Consider the following 18,655-nt stretch of genomic DNA (forward strand, 5'->3'; position numbering starts at 1 on the left):
GCTCCTTCCATTGGCGGAGGCCATCCACACTTGGTGCTTTATCATTGTCACCGAGAGCAGCACACTGTGGGTAGCCACCCCACTGTGCTACTCACCACCTTCTACAGCTAGGAGTTGTGGGAAGGCAGAGTGGATCACAGGTGTGGGCTCAACATCCCATGATGCAGTTCTTTCCATCCCAACATTCCATGGGCTTCCGACTGTGTTTTGCAGTACTTTTCAACAGCCCCTGTTTACTGTGAGCCAGCCATCTCTGTGTGAAAGGATGGATCCCGCACTGCTCTCTACTGTTGAGGTCACCATTATGCACACATTGTGGATGGTCATACAGTATATCATGAATACCCAGTCTGAAAAGGAATCAGAGTTGCTTGACCTGCTGTGTGCCATGGAAAGAAGCAAAACCAGATTACTCTTGGCATTCATGAAGCAGCTGAACATGGTGGACCATTGCTTTGGGACTTGGGAAACAAGCACTGTGTGGTGAGATCGCATCATTATTCATGTCTGGGATGATGAGCAGTGGTTGCAGAACTTTTGGATGCAGAAAGCCATCTCCTGGAACTGTGTGCATTGCTTGCCCCAGCACTGCAGTGCAAGGACATCAGAATGAGAACTGCCCTATCAGTAGAGAAGCATGTGGCAATCGATGTGTGGAAGCTTGTGACTTCAGACTGCTACCACTTGGTCCTGAATCAGTTTGGAGTTGGGAAGTCCACCAATGGGGCTGTGTTAATGCAAGTGTGCAGGGTCATTAATTGCATCCTGCTACAAATGACTGTGATGCTTGTCAATGTGCATGAAATAGTGGATGGCTTTGCAGCAATGGGATTTCCTAACTGCAGAGGGGTGATAGATGGCATGCATGTTCTAATTTTGGCCCCAACTATCTTGTGATGGAGTACATCAATAGAAAGGGGTACTTCTCTATGGTATTGCAGGTGCTTGTGGATCACCATGGATGTTTCACTGACATCAATGCAAGGTGGTCTGGGAAGGTTCATGATGCACACATCTTCAGGAACACTGGCCTGTACAGAAAGCTGCAAGCAGGGACTTTCTTTCCAGACCAGAAGATTCCAGTGGAGGATGTTGAAATGCCCATAGTGATCCTGGGAGACCCAGCGTACCCCTTACTCCAATGGCCCATGAAGTTTTACATAGGAAACCTGAACAGCAGCCAGGAGAACTTCAACAACAGGCTGAGCAGGTGCAGAATGACAGTGGAATGTGCCTTTGGCAGATTAAAAGTGCGCTGGAACTGCCTTTATGGCAGGTTAGGCCTAAATGAGGAAAACATACCTGTGGTTATAGCAGCCTGCTGTGCACTCCATAATATTTGTGAGTCTGAGGATGAAAAGTTTACCCTACGGTGGAGTGTGGAGGAGGATTGCCTCATTGCTGAATTTGAGCAGACAGATACTGGGGCTATTAGAGGGGCACAACAGGGGGACTAGCCAAATCAGGGAGGCTTCGAGGCAACATTTTGATAATGAACACAAGTAACGACTTTCTGTACAGTGCTCTGCCATTCTTTGTTAACTTGCTGCCTTGCATAAAAATTGTGATGATTCCTGACTGGGATATTTATTCTGCAAATGATCAAATTTCCACTCTGTTACTGCCAGCAGCAACCACCACATGTAGGAGACAAAGACTGGTTATCTTTCAGAGTTGTTTTTATTAAATACTAATTAACAACACACACAAAAAGTGTGGTGGGAAGAGAGAACAATGCAGGGCACTGTAGGCTCTCATAGATGTGTGTGAGTCCAGCTATCATTTTGGAAGCTGTGTCAAGGGGTGGAGTGAACGGGGTACCGAGATGTTCCAGGAAATTGCAAGGAATGTGTGGGAGGAGTGTGGGGAGGGCATGGAAAGCAGTTCTGTATCGGCTGCGGTGGAAAGGGAGGGCAAGCACATATGTGTTCTGCCTGGAGCGTGATTAGGGAGTTCAACATCTCTGTTTCCTCCTCCATCACTTGCTCCTGGCCCTTTACAATGCACTCCTTATTCTCCTTTCTGTCCTGCCTGTCTATTTTAAATGTTTATTCAGGGTCTCTCTCCACTCCCTGCGTTCTCTTTTTTCAGCCTCTGAGGATTGGAGCACCTCTCAGAATATGTCCTCCTTGCTACACCTTGGTCGCTTCCATATCTGGCAGAGGCACTCCATCGCTGTGTAGGGGTTCCCCTGAAGGCCACATCTGCATAAACACAAGAAACAATACACAGAAGCATGATTGCTAGTTCAAGCACAGGATCGAATCATTATAGTAAAATACGCCTCCTTTAAAATCACTTTCTCACTGTACCTTGGCAAGCACACATCTCAGCAAACACCCTAAACATGGTGAGTTTGGCCCGGGTTGGGGTTGGGCGTTCAAGAAGGGGCAAAGGGTGTAGGTGTTTTTTTTTAAGGGGATCAGTGCAAGTGACTAGGGACAATATTGTAAATTCTGCCACCATTTTCCACAGGTAGAGGTAATTGAAGCCGATATCTCACTCCTGAGGGTAAGCAAGGGGACATCTTCTGCATGTGTGCAGCTTCAGACCCAGTCCCTTTGCTGCTTTCCTGCACAAATGATTGCCAAGTGGAGTGGGAAAGTTTCCTAGACTGGGGGAAGGAACAAAGCAGCTCTTCCAAGGAACTTTCAGCGGAGGATTGGCAAATACCTCCAGGAAAGTTTCCTAGAGACCTCTCTGGAGGATTCCCATTAAATCTTGGTGTGCATTAACACACTGTTCCACCACACTGCTTAGCTGCACAGGGGATTAAACTCAAACACAACTAGTCTTGTACATTTCTATCCCTTTACCCTCTTCTAGAATATACAGAGCAAATGTCAGCTCTACCTCATATAACTGAGCAGCATCAACTCAAAAAGAAAACTTACCAGGGCTTGCCTTTCCTGCATCATGTGGGCCAGAGACGGACTGCAGGGTCTGGCTAGACCACTATGGAGTGGAAAAGAATTCCTGATTTGCCATACCACCAGACGACCCTGCCATGTGATTCACTTCATTCTCCAACTTTACCTCCTCATCCACGACTTCATCCTTGTGGTTAGGTCCACTATCCACCACCTCCAGCCTTGCCAAAGTATTCATGGAGCTCTTGGTGGTGTAGATGGGGTCACCACCAAGGTGAATGTCCAGCTCCTTATAGAAGCGTCAGGTCTTCGGTGCAGCACCAGGGCAATAGGTAGCCTCCCTTGCCTTCTGGTACACCTGTCTCAGCTCCTTTATCTTTGCATGTCACTGCTAGGTGTCCTGTTCCTAGCCCTTATCCAATAAGCCACGAGAAATCTGCCCATAGGTATCAAAGTTCCTATGGCTGGAGCAGAGCTGGGACTGGACAGCCTCCTATCCCTGCAGTGCTAACAGATCGAACAACTCAGGTGTGCTCCAAGCAGGAGAGCGTTTGCTGTGTGGAGCCACCATGGCCAGCTGAGAAGATGTGACCTCTCCAAGCTGAACAAAGAGGAAGTGGAATTTCAAAAATTCTCAGGCCTTTAAAAGGGAAGAGGTGTGTCCCTGGGTGCAGGGCAGCAGAGTTTGAACTGCTGACCAGAGCAGTCAGGATGGGCATTGTGGGACACCTCCTGGAAGCCATTTACAGTGACATAATCAAGCACGGTGTCTACACTGGCACTTTGTCAATATAATTTTGCCACAAAAACCTCTATGCCTCTCTTCAAGGTGGTTTTATTTGTTGGCAAAGCAGGAGGGTTTTGTCGGCAGAATGAGCACTGCAGTGTATACACCTCCACTGTGTTGTCGATGAAACCTGACTTTGTAGACAAAACTACTATATATAGATGTAGTATAGATAAGGCCTAACAAACCTTGGAAACTGTTATGAACTTCAAAGCTCTCTTTGAAACAATGTGCTAGACAAACAAAGTTAAGTGGGATTCCTAGGAAATTCTTGAGACGGGGGGAAGGATTCACAGTTTGACGGGGGTGCTTGTTCTGAGCTAACAGCTGTTATGAACTTGTTACGACAGAAAAACCCCTGGATGGAGTTGTAAGGACTGCTCATGACCCAGAGCCCCTACTGGAGTTGGGGTGATCTCTGGTAAGCTTATTAGCATGCATGTTGGTTTCTGATTTTTTTTTAAATTGTTTTAATGTGTTTTCCCTGTGTTGCTTTTACCTTAGGAGTAAATGAGTAGTGTGTTAACTGCTAATGGTGACAATTACATTGTTTATGGCCTTTGAAGAGTAAGAAAAGCATAGACACTGGCCTGTTTAGGCGGTCTGCCTTGCTGGGGTGTAACACTGTGGAGGCAGGAAACTGTTCAGCCAGGAAATACCCTAGTCAGGAGGGGGAGAGGCATGTGTCTCCACCCAAGAATGGTGATGGCTAGGGAGGGAAGCCTGAAGCCTAAGAGTGGGGGCCCTTGCTGGACCACAGAAGGGGAATACAGGTGCAACTGCCCTGAACTGTGACATTGTTTACTGTAATATACCCTCAGAATGACCTTTTCCCTTCTTTGAGTCATTGCTCTCAAAATCTGGAAGAAAGTAGAAGCTGGAGATGCCTTTAAATGTATACATATTAACCATTGCAACTGGATACTCTTGTTAAATTTATTAGGGTAAGTAGTTCTGTTATTGGCTACACAGGCTGACAATATAAACAGCAGCAGAGAAAAGAACTGGTATGCTGTGGTTACCTTTCTTTGCTCTCCTCATTTATTACTTATGCTTAATTTTTAGCTTTCATTACATGTTGATAACATGCTTGAAATTTAGCTTGGTGTGGAAATGGATAAACTCTATTATTAGTATCATATTATTTTATGGTTATACAAGAGCACATTTGAATTGTCCTTTTAAATCAGCCCATGAAACATCAAAAAATGCACCCAAATCCTTAGAACAATATTGGAAAACAAGACAGTATTTACTGACTGCATCTCTCTACCTTCCTTGATCTGAATGTACTCTCTAGATATGTATCCCTACTGAATTAAATAGTAATTTGGCATTCTCTTCTGCTAAATGTAGTGAGATAGCTAGTTAGCATGATATGCCCAGGCAAAGATATTGTGTTGCAGTGATAGAGACAATTCCCTGTGGGGATTACACTGTCAGTTGACTTGATTCTTTTTGATAAATTGACTCAGTGTGTCCTTTATGTTGCAGAAGTACAGATGTGCTGAAGAATCTCATAATATGAATGCTAGGAAGTGGGGAGAATATCACCAGCACATGAGCAGACCCTGAAACATACTTTTTATTACATTTTTCTTCATATTCCTTTGAAAAGGCATTCTATTGTGTAATATATCTAATTGGAAATTATACATATACGATAAACTATGCATGTGTTTGGGTTTTGAAATATAAAACTGTTGCACTTTTTACCTTTCTATTGCCAAGATTTGATTCGTAGGTACATTTTGATGAAATCCTCCAGGCTAGTAAAGCAGTATTTTAAAAATCTCTCATAGATGAAGTGATACATTATTAATGCCTTAATGTAACTGGAAACATTTGGTCTAAGCTGCCTCTATAGTTTAGTTGAGAAAAAATGTAATTTCAGACTGTCAAATGCACTAAGAGTAGAAATGGTTAAGACTTTATTTTTTGTAACTGAATGTTCATTAGACAATGTCAAGTCTTTCTGTAGAAATGATGTTTTAAACTAACATAACAATTCTTTAGGCCATGCTAGCTTAGAAAAGGTACAAAGAGAGAAAGTATTACTGCTGATTTCATATGTACAGCTGACAAACACTATCTTTAGTAGGGCATTAGCACTTCTCCACCTCCTTGAGTTCCTGCCTCTGTATATCAGAAATAACTCTAGCTAGTGGAAGGTGAAGATGGAATAGAAGGAAAGTGCTTCTTGTAAATATGAGCCAGTGAGATAATAGGATTAAAATAACTTACCAAAATTCTTTTTTGTTCTCAAGGACAAACAATGTTGTTCTAAACTGTTTCATGTATTTTTCCAATTGACACTTAGAGAAACAGTTATGGGCAGCATATGCTCCTTCATCTCAACTGCTGGTTAAAAACAGATTCAATACACATTTTAAACTGTTTTAGAATTGTGATATTAGTTCATGAAACATAAATGCACCAAAATCCTTAGAACAATATTTGAAAACAAGACAATATTTACTGACTGCATCTCTCTACCTTCCTTGACCAAGTAAACCTGTGGCTTCACCTCAACTGCCTTTAAATAAAGTTTTCATAGTCAGATATACTTTTCTTGGGTGAAGGGAGATAGGTGTTTAAGGATGCTCTCTCTTCTGTCTCACTCAGTGACTGCCATTCCATTGCCTCCATGATCCTGTAAGCATCTCTTGTTATCCAGATTTCCCCCCGCCCTCCAACCACATATTCTGTGGTAGTAGCTGTGCATATCTCCCCTTAGGCAACATTGCCCAGGAGTACTATTGTTTTTCACCTGTGCTAAAATCCTGATCCATGCCTTCATCTCCTGTCAACTTGACTATAGCAATTCTCCTTTTGAAGGACCCTCCAAATCCCAGTCCTTCACATGCTGGCATGTGCAGAAAGCTTAATGTCTCACAAAACATGTCTGACCACTCCTCTTTAAACACTTCCACTGACTACATGCATTTCAGAATCCAGTTCAAAACTGCCTGTCTCTATGCAGCTCTTTTTAGTACCTGCCTCTTCTCTGTCCATCCTTGATGTAGTCTAACCACTGTTTGTGTACAAGCTTCTCCTTTGCAATTTTCCCATTATCTCAACAACTCTTCACCTATTTTAAATTCTCCTTTGCCTAAGCCTCTTCGTTTCTTTCTCCCTTCTGTTATTTTTTTTATTTAATTATGTAAATGTAAGACTCTGAAGCACGTTGGACAAAGGTGCTATAACGAAGTTGTACGGTCATGTATTTTTTCAATGCTTCGGAGGCAACGGAATTCATTTTTTATTTTTTTTTAAATGTCCTAAAGACTCAGCTTTGACCTCTGCTTTGCTGGTGAGTGACTTGTAAAATTAACTGTTGGGTCTGCAGGTTTCTGCAGCCAATGATTTTAAAGATGGATAGTGACATGTCCTCATATCAGAAATCAGAACTCATCTCTAATAAATTATTGAAAATGCAGCTGAGCTTTATCCTGCCCCACAGTTATGTTTGGGGAACATTGGACTGGTGATGTACAGCACAACAGACTTCTCACTCTCAGCCTTAGTTGCTGGATGAGGGATTATTGATAACTGGTTGGTAAAAGCATAGTTTAGCACAATCCATGAAATATCATCAGCCTTAGTAATTTGATTTTTCACTCTCCAGGGATGTGATGGGACTCCTTCCGAGACCTCTTTCCACTTGGCTTCACAAGTACTCAGTTTGATTCCAGCCTTTGTCACTAAGGTATCGTTATTTGGCATATAGAAGTACGAAGCTGAGTTGATCAGACTCAAATGCAGGGATGATGAATGCAGGGTACATCATAGCCACAAAGTTACACAAAATCATTCTCCCATATATATATGACACAAAGTTCCAAGCCTGTATTTGTGGGTCCCGTGCTTCCTGGCAGATATAGTGGCCTCAGAAGCTCGGGATGACCTCTCTTTTCCAGTATGGTGGCAGAGGTTACCACTTATTGAGCTATTTTCATCAGAGGCCAGTATGGGAGGTGGGAAGGTGGAATTCCCACAGTCTTTGTTGCTCCTAGAGCTCCTTAGGTACCACCTGGTCTCCTCCCTGGACCAAAGTCTATTTCCTCTTTCAGAGGGATCTCTGTCGATCATGCGGAGGGGGGAAAGAAAGGGGGGAACCCAGGCCCGCCCTCTACTCTGGGTTCCAGCCCAGGGACCCTAATGGCAGAAGCTGTTTGCGGCTTCCCTCCTCCACTGATGCTGCTTTGCTTCCCTGGGCTACTTCCCCATGTTTCCCTTTTCCCAAGCTTCACCCCTACCTCAGGGTTCAGTACTGCTTCCTCTCCTCCAGCTCCTTTCCCCTGGGCTCCTCTCGAGAGAACTGGCAAGGGGAGCTTTTAAAGCAATGTAATTGGTTCCAGCTGTCTCCATTAGCCTATCAGCCTAAACTGACCTTTTCTCAGTTAATTGAGGTCAGGTGCCAGCATTAACCTTAGCTGGTTAAATTGGCCTCAGGTGTCTTGATTGGCCTGGAGTAGCCTTTGTTTGGCTATCCAGGGAATAGGGCTCTGCTCATTCTGAGGCTGATATACCTGCCATCCACCACTCTCTTATATGCCTCTGGCCTGAGTCCGTCACTATATTATATATAAATAAACACCTCTCATTGTATTTACTATACATTGCATCACACATTTTAGGATTGAATTGGTTACTTTGCAGGAACCAATCCCTGTGCAGCATGCACTGTCCACACAATGTCCACGGTTAGACTTCCTTTTTACCTCATCTCTTTGTTCTTAACTTATTTTGTTCCTTGTTATCTAATTTATAGAAATAGTTGTGTGTGTTTTCTCTCTCTCTTATCTTTTTTGGCTCAGACATTCTGTCGTCTTAGCCTACTGACCTATTTACTTCTCTTATTTAGCACAAACCTTCTGTTTTCAACCCGATGATTCATTTACATCCATAATTCTATCTTCCAGAAAATGGGGCTTCCCTCCATGAGTTAGTTATTCATGTTGGTCTGGGCCTCAGCGACAGGACAGAGAGAAAGTTTAGTTGTGGTGGTTAGCAGAAGCGTCAGTGCCCTCAGAATGAAGGGATGCATTTTTCCTATTTCCAGATGTCTGTAGAGACCACTGCCAAGAAAATCAGAGGGTAGGATTCTCTGGTTTGCTATGACTATTTTGCACTGCTCACAGCACTAAGTGAATTTTCTATGTATTTATTTAGGAAGCTTTAACAACTTAACAAATCCTTGCCATGTAAATAGTAGCTGCTCCACTTTTGGTAGCCTCTTATTAGAAAAAGAAAAATAGTCCAGCCACAGAGGAATGGTTCAGAAAAATATGGGAGGTTGTGGTTATGGAAAAATTAACACACCAATTAGAGAGAAGACACATAAATATTTGGTTACCTTTTATTCAATATTCAAAGTACATACACCTGTAAAAAACAAAAAACCAACTATGCCTGTCCAATTTTCTCAATATTAACATTTGATGGATGTGTCTGGTGTGTTACATGTGTATATAGAGATTTCATTGAATTTAATAAGATCACTAGAAATGATATATCATAGGTGTTGTAATGATGCTCACTCTGCAATATGGTAAAACACTGTTTGGAGATTCCCAGTGGAGAATTCCCCCTGTGTATGGGTAATGTCTGCTGGTATAGAGATTTCCTGCCTTCTATACAGCTGCAGCTCCCATCTTGTGTAGGAGGCGGGTATGCTGGGGAGAAGCAGATCTTAGCTCTATTATGCATGCTCCTAAGTTGGCATAAGGGACCTTCCACTGGGGCTAGAGCCTTAACTTACATGGGGCCTGTATCAAGCAGCTGCAACTGGTTCCCTGCAGCTACCCATTTTCATTACGTCCATACACAGGCCCATAATAATTAATCAGAAACTACTAAGAAAGCCTTGTTTCCCATTGCAAATGTAATTTACATATTGAAGCCTTCTTACATTTTTAAAGTTTTTTAAAAATAATTTTGAAGTTGGAGGGGAAAAATGAACTAGTCTGTTGACAAGTTGGAAATATATTTTTAAACTGGCATATGACACAAAAAGCCAGATTCAGCATGCTTAAGAGGATTGAGTACCTTGCAGAGAATCTGTTTGACATATTCTCTTCTTACAAAAATGATATGGTTCCTCACGTCTTAAAATCATTATTTTATTGTTTGATGGTATCCAAGATCTTAAACAAGTTTGTTTTGTGTGTTGACCCTTTTTGATAGTGTTTGAAGATGTGTGTCACCTTTTAACTGATTAGTGATGCTGTAAAATGTACAAGTTTTAAAATATGAATACTGTATATTTGAATAATGTGGTCATATATTAAACCTTGGAATTTGTGTTATAGGCTTTGCATATCATTTTGAATTTTTTCTTTACAATCCTCTTTAATTTGACTTACTTTATATAATTTTGCCATTTAAGAATTCATGCTTTTCCTGATACATTGAACATCAAGAGTTTGTTTTGCAAAATCCATTAGAGAGATTCCAATAGATTTTGCTGATCCCCAACTGTGATGTTCAAGTTGTTTAACAGCAGTCTTTTTTTGAGTTTGTATTTATAGAAAAGAAGAGCAAACCTACAGTAACAGCAAAGGAAAAATACAGAAAAAAGCCTGCCTGCCAATAATTTGTCAGCAAAAAATTAATTTAATCTATGTATAATGTATTGAGCTTACATTCCTGAAACAAAATATATTACTCAGGAGCGGCAAACCTCTGGCTTTTGGGCCAAATTTAGTGCTGAATCAAAAGAATGTCTCCATGCCCATTGCCAAATTTCATTTGTGCAGAGCTCTGTAAGACATTCCTTTTTAAATATTCATTGGTTTTGATTTAACTTTATCTAGTATATTTCTGCCTGATATTCCCTGCTCCCTTCCTCCCCACTTGGTGTGATGGGAGATCGTTTCCCTAGACCACAATCCTTAATGGTCAGAGCACTGGCTAGCCATACCACCTACTGGTACAAGTCCAAGGGTTGGCAGTAGAAGAACCTGGGCCCTTCCATTCCTCTGGGCCCCAACCCAGAGCCCTGGGACAGGCAGTTCAAGCGTGCAGCCTGGGCCAGGTATCTCCCAACCTACTCCTTGGGATACTTCCTGTGCTTATTTTGTAATGAAATAGGTGCTGAGGCTCAAGCACTTTTTTTTACTTTCATAACTGATACAGCAAGCCAGAGGTGCCTGGGTTATGAACTGCCAAAAGCACTGATTGCTTCCTACCTTCTCCAGAGGCGCAATGAAGGCTCTGAGTTGAGGTCTGCTCCAGGGTGGCATAGGGCTCTTAGTGGACTCCTGAAGGAGCTAGCAGTTCAGGTCTGCTTTCTTGCATTGACCACCCTGACTGAGCTGTGCTGCTCCTGCACCCTTTTAAGCTCCACCTCCACTGAGAGCTCACTCAGCAGGTGTGCTGGATGGAGCCTCTTATGACCAGAACTGCTCCTTAACCACCTTGTCACAAGTGTGGGGTCTGTACACCCCATCACAGTTGGTGAAAGTTTCTTCTGCAATTCTTCATTTCACAGCCTTACTGCACCACATGAACAGCTTGCATACAAATTTAGTTCAGTTATATTTTTATCTCTCTCTCTCTCTCTCTCTCTTTTAAATCCAGAGCTGAATGTCCATGTGTCAGGGCCCTGTCACATTGGAGCCTTGCTGTCAGATCCTACAATACCAGACACATTCTGTGCTATTCTAGCAACTCTCTTAAAAGGACAGATGTAAACAAATTACAAAGTCAGCCGTATGATTACGTTGTACATATGAATTTCCAAAAGGCATTATACAAATCTGCTTTTACTATATGTCTATTAACAAGAAGGTAGTCTTGTGGCTCAACCATAAGTCTGGGAACTAGAAGTTCTGGGTTCAATTCCTGGATCTTTCACAGACATCCTGTTTGCCTATGGACAAGTCATTTGGCCAAAATTTTCAACAGTAATTAAAGTGCCTCAACTTTTGGGTGCTCTGCTTGAGCCAGAGGCACCATCCACCTGTGAACATCAGCCCTGTATTGACTCAGATAGAACACAACAAAATTGAGGCACGCAAATATTGGTCCCATTTCTAAATATTGACCTTTATCTCACTGTAGCTCAGGGACTTTTATGTCCCCAACCATAAAATGTGGATAATACTTTTCTACACTAGAGGGTGTTGTGAGGCTTAATTCTTTAATTTTTATAAAGTGCACTGAGGCCCTCACAATCCTGCCAGCTCTTGAGATTTTTATCATGAGTCATGCAATATATGGTGTCCTTCAGCCCCAGCTCCTGGAATCATGTGACCGTGAGAGACTCTCAGGTTTTATCTCTTTATAGATAAGTGTGTATGTAGCCCTCACTGTGGAGAAAAAGCATGAAAATGAGCACACTGCACCTTTAAATGTTGGGGGAGTTTGGCTGGCAGGCTGAAAGAAGGGAATAGCACTGTATTGTTGGTGGCGGGGGAGGTCAAACTGCTGCAAAAGGGGACAGGGGCAACACTGACTTAGCCCCTGGAATACAGATGGGCGGAAAGGTTTAAAAGGGGCCGCAGGTGCGGTGAAGCCTCCTTTCACACAGAGCAGGCTGGGGCTGGTGAAGCCTGGGGTAGTGTGTTCGATTATCAAAGGCAGCCCCCAAGGCTGATGAAAGGGGCAGCCCCAGGTGAAGCAAACACCAATGCAAGTGAGCTGGCTGGGTTTGCTAGTGGGACAGTCAGCAGGGATTTGATGCAAGTGGCCAGGGCGATTGTGTCTGATGCTGTTTCTGCAGCATTATAGGGTTTACAAAGTGTAAGGGGTCACCCGGAGCCAGGATATTCGACTCAGGTGATTGCATGAGATGATGGAAAAGCTGAGTGCAGGGGTGAGTTGAATTAACAACAGATAGAGGTTCCTGATTGCAGGGTTGCTAGGATCTGCATCTGGTGGAGGCTGCAGGGGCAGGTGGGCCTTTACACACAATATGTGAGGCACGGGGTCTGCGCACTATGGGTTCCTCTGAGGCTTTACATGGTGAAAATGGGGGCCGGTCAGAAGCCACCAGATATAATTGTGGTACAACTTGGGGCAAATGATTTGGGAATGTGTAAAGGGGTTGAATTAATGCTCAGAGCAAGGAGAGATTTGAAGCTGATCCTTGAACTTTTTCCAGGAGTTAAAATGGTATGGTCAGACATGTTTCAATGCAGGGTCTGGTGGGGAGCGGTGAGGTCCCCCATGGTGGACAAAGCAAGGAGGTGACCAATAGGGAGGTGGCCAAATTCCCTGGGACCATAGGGGAGGCTGTAATTTCACATCCTGGCATAGTAGATGGGGCACCAGAGTTATTTTGGGAGGATGGGCTTCACCTGTCAGACTTAGGTGTGACATGTTTATGGCTGATATAAAAGAGGGCATTGTGAGGTGTCTGGGAACCCAATTGGGTTTGGGGAGGAGGTAGCCAAGCTATTTGCTGGTGTATCCTTGTGGCGGCTGTCCAGTGCAGGTACTCCATAGGGAAGGTGTACAGAGACCAGATAAATGGCTTGGTAAAGGGCTTAAATGGAGGTGTTGGTTAAGGGAGTGGAATGGGGGCAGGGAGGGTTCGGGGCTCCTATGACTGGTACGGCAGAGAGTCAACCCTCATCTTTCTTACAGCCCACCTTAGCCCTCTTACGAGGAGGGGGTGGATAGTAAGGTCCCAGCAATAGGTTGGCTGGGGGACCTGAATGGAAAAAGAGGGGGGGCTGGCAGAAGCTCCCTGGGGAGTTATTGAATGAACATGGGGTTACCGGCACTGTACACTTTTATCTAACGAGTAGTCCCTGACATCTAATAAGTTGCAGCCTGATTAAAACCACATGTAATGTCTCCTGTCCTTTAGGTATAGCTGGACAACAGCTCAAAAACCAGAAAGCAAGTAGACGAAACAGAAATGTATTATTTTTAAGCCAATTTCTTGATTTTGGAGGTGCTTGACTTCTGAGGTTGTCATTACTATCTTCAAATGGCAGGCATCATGAATTGCAAAGTATTATTACTTTTATTAAGCTCAGCGAATAACTTGTAGGAAATAAAGTCCATGATGAATTTAGCTTCTTTTTATGCGTATAGAATGTTTGAACCCAGATTGCAATTTCTTTGGATGTATTTGTTCACATTTACTGAGATTTTCTTACAAGAGCACTTTACGGTATGCGTGTGAAAATTCAGCCTTCGCATTGGATAAACATGATTTAAATTTTAACTGTGTCGGATAGTCGTGAGTAGCCATAATACCAATTCCTTATGTCATCGTGGCTGTTGCTTCTCCTTGGCTCCAAAGCATGCATTGCCATGTCCAGTCAGAGTCAAGGAGGTTTATTTTCATAACAGGTTAACAAAGGAACAGAACACAGTCTACACTAAATCTTTGGTAACAGGCTTCAGGGCCACCCCTCACAGGAGCCTCTGGCTTCCAGCTCCTGTCAACTTCCTAGCCTCAGCTGGCTTTGCTCCCCTCCTTGCTACCTACTCCTTGTTACAGATAAAGGGACCCACCACAGCTACCTACTCTTTCTCCCTAGCTACCAACTAGAAGCCCTTTATAGGCCTAGGTGTAGCCCAGCCCTTTTTAATTAGCTGGATTGGCCTCACCTGCTAGTCTATCCACAGAGACGAGTTACCCTGTGACACACACACTCTCTCTCTCCCTCCCTCCTTATATATATATCTCAGCAGAAGATTTTGAAAAAAGCTATTTGAGGCTTAGAATCTTTCAGGGAGACATAGCAGATAAGCATGATATGGGGACTTCCTGAGAATTTGAAAACCTTTTCTGCACTACATAGATATTGCCCAAGACATTCGGTAAAATTAGGCTACTGTACAATTTATTGACTGGGTACAGAGTTCAGAGTTTATATTTAATGTTCTCTCACCTCATTAATACAAAGTAATAGTGTGATTGTATAGCCCTGATTGTGAAATATGCAGTCAGGTCCTTTCTTCTAACTTTTTAAATTTCTTCAGCTCCAGGGCTTTGGTGTGGGGTTTGGGGAATATTATCCTGCTGTGTTAAGCTATGTCTCATGCCACATGAAATAATACCGCATGCGTTATATTTACTGGTGTGTATTTCTCTGTCAGTGCCACAAAATAAGTGTGTGCTCTGTAAGGTTTGAAATGTTTGCGTGAGTGGCTGATATAACTGCTTTTGGCATGGGATTTTGGAAACATCATTACCTTGCAGAGTTAAGCAGCATCCCATGTAAATCACATTGCATTGTGTACCATATGATTTTTGCATACTTATTGCATCAACTGCAGTCTGTGATAGAAAAGAACAAGAAACAGGCTTAACAGGTTGTATTGAGGTTGATATGGAGTTTGCTCCTGGAAAACAGGCAGCTGTATGTTCCTCCTTCCACTTGTGATGTTACTGCTAGTAGAGTTCTTTTTAGGGGCCTATGTTTGTGTGTGTAACATTGTTCAAAACATACATAGCAGAACTGCTTAGAATTTTTGAATTTCAAAGTGTTGACAATATTTTTGTCAATTTCAAATTTCAATTGAGAAAAAAGGGATACAAGTTTTTTGATGAAATTTTCATTAATTTCATCCCCCTGTTTTTTCGACCTGCTCTGCTTTATATTATATGACATTAGCTAAAGTGCCTGCATGTTGACCCATTGTTTTCAATGAGGTTCTGCATGGGCATAGTAGTCTGCCAACACAGATGACAATGTAGGATCTGGAGAGCCTAAAGCAGTTTTTGTGAGTGTGGTGTAAAGAGCCCTATTCTGCATAGGAGTAAAAATGCTGGAGCTGCACACATGCATTTGGATTGGTAAGGCTTCTACCTTGGGGGAAAAAGGAAGCTTGGACTTGCTGTATAAGTGATGATGGTGCTGCTGGCAGAATTCTATTCTGGGGGCCTTACTGGTCAATTATATTGGTGTGTGTGTGTGTGTGTGTGTGTGTGTGTGCACGTGCAGAGCACACACATTGATCAATTATACTTTGATTTAGTAGTTATGAGAGATAGCATGCAGTTTACTATCTAATGCTTCAGACAAACAATTATCTCTGAAAGCTTGGCTCTGTTGCCAAGTGATCAATTGCATTTTACAGGTCTGTCTCATCTTACACTGGGGTTACGTTCCGCAGTCAGCGCGTAAAGCGAAAACCGCGTATAGTCAAAATTACATTGAGTGTAATGGCGAGCGGAATCGCCTGCACTACAGAAACAGTATTTAAATTGGGTTTTTTTCTTGTTTTTGCCAACCACGTAAAGCTGAAATCGCGCATGTTAAATGCGCCTAAGATGCGACAGACTTGTATACCATTCCATTTGTGGCTGAATTCCATTGGCTGAATTCTACACTATTTCCTTTTTTAAAACAAACTGGTGACCAAAGCAAAGATCAGCACCAGAAAACCCAGATACACCAAACCACATGTTCATTCAGCAATATCCGCCTCCCTAAAAAAGACAAAACAACAACAAAATCCTAACTAGAACCAACTAATTTTAATTTCAAAATCATGCTTACAAATTACAAATTTTGCTTTTTTTTTAAAAAGAAGATTCATAATTTCCAATTTAAAACCACTATCATATGAGAGCTAAAGGAGAGGGTTTTTTGATAGAGGAAAAAATAAAAATGCTTTAACCCAACTAGCATTCATTTTTCCCCACAAAAACTTCTTAACTCATATTCTTATTTATAATTTGCTATTGTAACTTCTGAAAAAATGTAAATGTTCAAAATGTAACCAAAGAAAATTCTTAAAAAAGAAATCTTACTCTCTCTCTTAAAATGTTTCCCCCCTTTTCATATATATGTTGGTTTCCTCCCTACCCTCTCCTACAAAGTAATTTTGTTACATGGCCACATAAGGACTTCTGGCATGATTTTAAAAATCACTATCTGTAAATGCTGAACTTATGATCATAAAACTTTGTCTCTGTGAGGGTTCACACAATCAAAAGATAATCACTCCGTTTTGCATGGAAAGGAAACTCAAAAGGAGTGCAGTTTGCTGAAATGACTTCATCTTCAAATTCAAGTGAATGCTTGCACAACTTTTTAAATTTTGTTTCTGTAGTCACCCATCTCATTATTTTATAGATATATAATCTAGATACAAAATAACATGTAGATGTCATGACCCGTGAGTCTTGAACCCAGCTGTGCTCCAACCCTACACCTGGTAGCTTGCTGACAGTTGCTTATCTGGGACCCATGAAGTCCAGTCTCACCTTGAGGGTCCACCCCTGAGGCCCAATTGGTAGAGTCTCTGAGTGCCCCCTTCTTTATCCACTATGGGTTCCTGTGACAGGGTGTACTAGGACCTTTAAGGCCCCGCCCCCACTGGAGGCCTTGCAGTCCTCCACACTCCGCCCCAGGAAAAGGAGCAGTTAAACTGGGTCCTCTAGGCCTGCCTGGAAAGGCTGCAGTGAAGCAGCCAATTAGAGCACAGCAGGGTCAAATACAAGGAGCTGCAGGGCTGAGCAGATAAGTTGCCGAGTGGGACCAGAGGAGTGAGGAAGGACATAAAAGTCTCCAGGCATGGAGACCTGGGAAAGATCCTGCTCAAGCAGGAGACAGACAGAGAACCCAAGGACTGTAACCCTAAGGTAATGGGTGAAGGTGATGGGACAGAGTAGGAAGCAGCCCCAGGAATGCAACAGATATTAAAGAAAGCAGCACGTGGCTGCTATTTGTAGGGTCCCTGGGTTGGAACCTAGAGATATAGGCAGGCCTGGGTCCCCCCACTGGTGAAGTGGCCAAAGTCCTGAGAAGTGGACAAGTTTTGTTTTGGAGCCCAAGCAAAGGGCTGGAATTTAAACAGGCCAAGAGATGGGGTATGAAGACCTTGGAGAGGGCCAATCATTAGTTAAACTTTGTTATGCTGAGAGGGGACTGAAGTGAAGGAATGACTTGGCTGTAGAGCTGGGACACCATAGAACTGATAAGTCTCCAGGAAGAAAGCCCTGGGTCACTGCTCTATACCAGGGCAGGCACAGATTTACTTGGCCCAGACGTGGTAGAGGACTAAGCCCAGAGACAGGACTAAAAACTTTTTAATAAAGGCACAGGGACAGGCCCCAAGGTACTTTTGTTACCCCAGAGGCAGTTCATTTGTGCATATTGACTGTGTGTGACTAGATCACTGAACGCCTATCTGATGGGGTTAACAGCTGATAGGGTGCGGGAGCAGAGAGAGAGAGAGAGACTGTGTGTGTATGCAGGTTCACACCCAACTGACAAGGTGCTCACGAGAGGTGAGTGTCCCCAGTCATAGTACCACCCCCAATGTCACTTAAAAATGCCCACATCATCCCACAACCCATCTCTCTTGGATCTAGTGCAATTCATCCCTCTCATCCAAGAGGAGATAAAGGGACCCCTTGACAAGGTGAAGGAGGACTACTAAAAGCATGAGGACAAACACAGACAACTGGGACCTACCTACTCTATTGGGATAAAAGGTATGGCTTTCAAAAGAACACCTCTGCATAGACAGACCCTCACAGAAACTAGACTATCAGTTCCTTGGCCCATACCAGATTTGGTGACAAATAAACCTGTTTACTTTTGAGCTCCAGCTTCCTTGATCCCTTACAATCCACCCTTCATTCCATGTCTCACTTAAAAAAACATCCACTGAGAACAGATTTCCCCATAAAGGCCAATTACTGCTCCCACTGGTACACATGCAGGGTCAGGAGGAATATATTGTTCATGAAGGTCCTCTACTCTAAGAGTAAATGAGACAAATCATGGTACCTGATTGACTGGGAAGGTTACAGCCTAGAGGAATATATTTGGGAGCCAGGTGAAAACATTCAATCTCCTGCCCTGGTTTGGGCCTTCCATAGGAGCCACCCTGGGAAACCTGGTCCCTTGTCACTTGGAAAGTACCCCTAGGGAAAGGAATGATGTCATGACCAGGGGTCTCAAACCCAGGTCCTCAGGATTCATGGGAGCAGCCATGCTCCAACCCTACACCTGACAGCCTGCTGACAATTGCTTATCTGGGACACAAGAAGCCCAGCCCCTGGTTGAGATTCCAC

General features: G+C 43.1%; 1 protein-coding gene across 2 annotated transcripts in view; it reads left to right on the forward strand.

Moving 5' to 3' along the window:
* Positions 1–18,655, forward strand: part of ZNF385D (zinc finger protein 385D) — a 922,283-nt gene that overhangs the window by 243,408 nt on the left and 660,220 nt on the right. The window contains exon 6 of one of the 2 annotated variants that reach the window (XM_045007121.1): positions 4,008–4,078. The gene's annotated coding sequence lies outside the window, so the exon portion shown is untranslated. Of the gene's footprint in view, positions 1–4,007; positions 4,079–13,042; positions 13,100–18,655 lie in introns of those variants that run through there. The other variant, XM_045007122.1, reaches the window with a different exon arrangement.

The sequence above is a fragment of the Mauremys mutica genome, chromosome 2 (genome assembly GCF_020497125.1).
Source record: "Mauremys mutica isolate MM-2020 ecotype Southern chromosome 2, ASM2049712v1, whole genome shotgun sequence".
Lineage (NCBI taxonomy): Eukaryota > Metazoa > Chordata > Testudines > Geoemydidae > Mauremys > Mauremys mutica.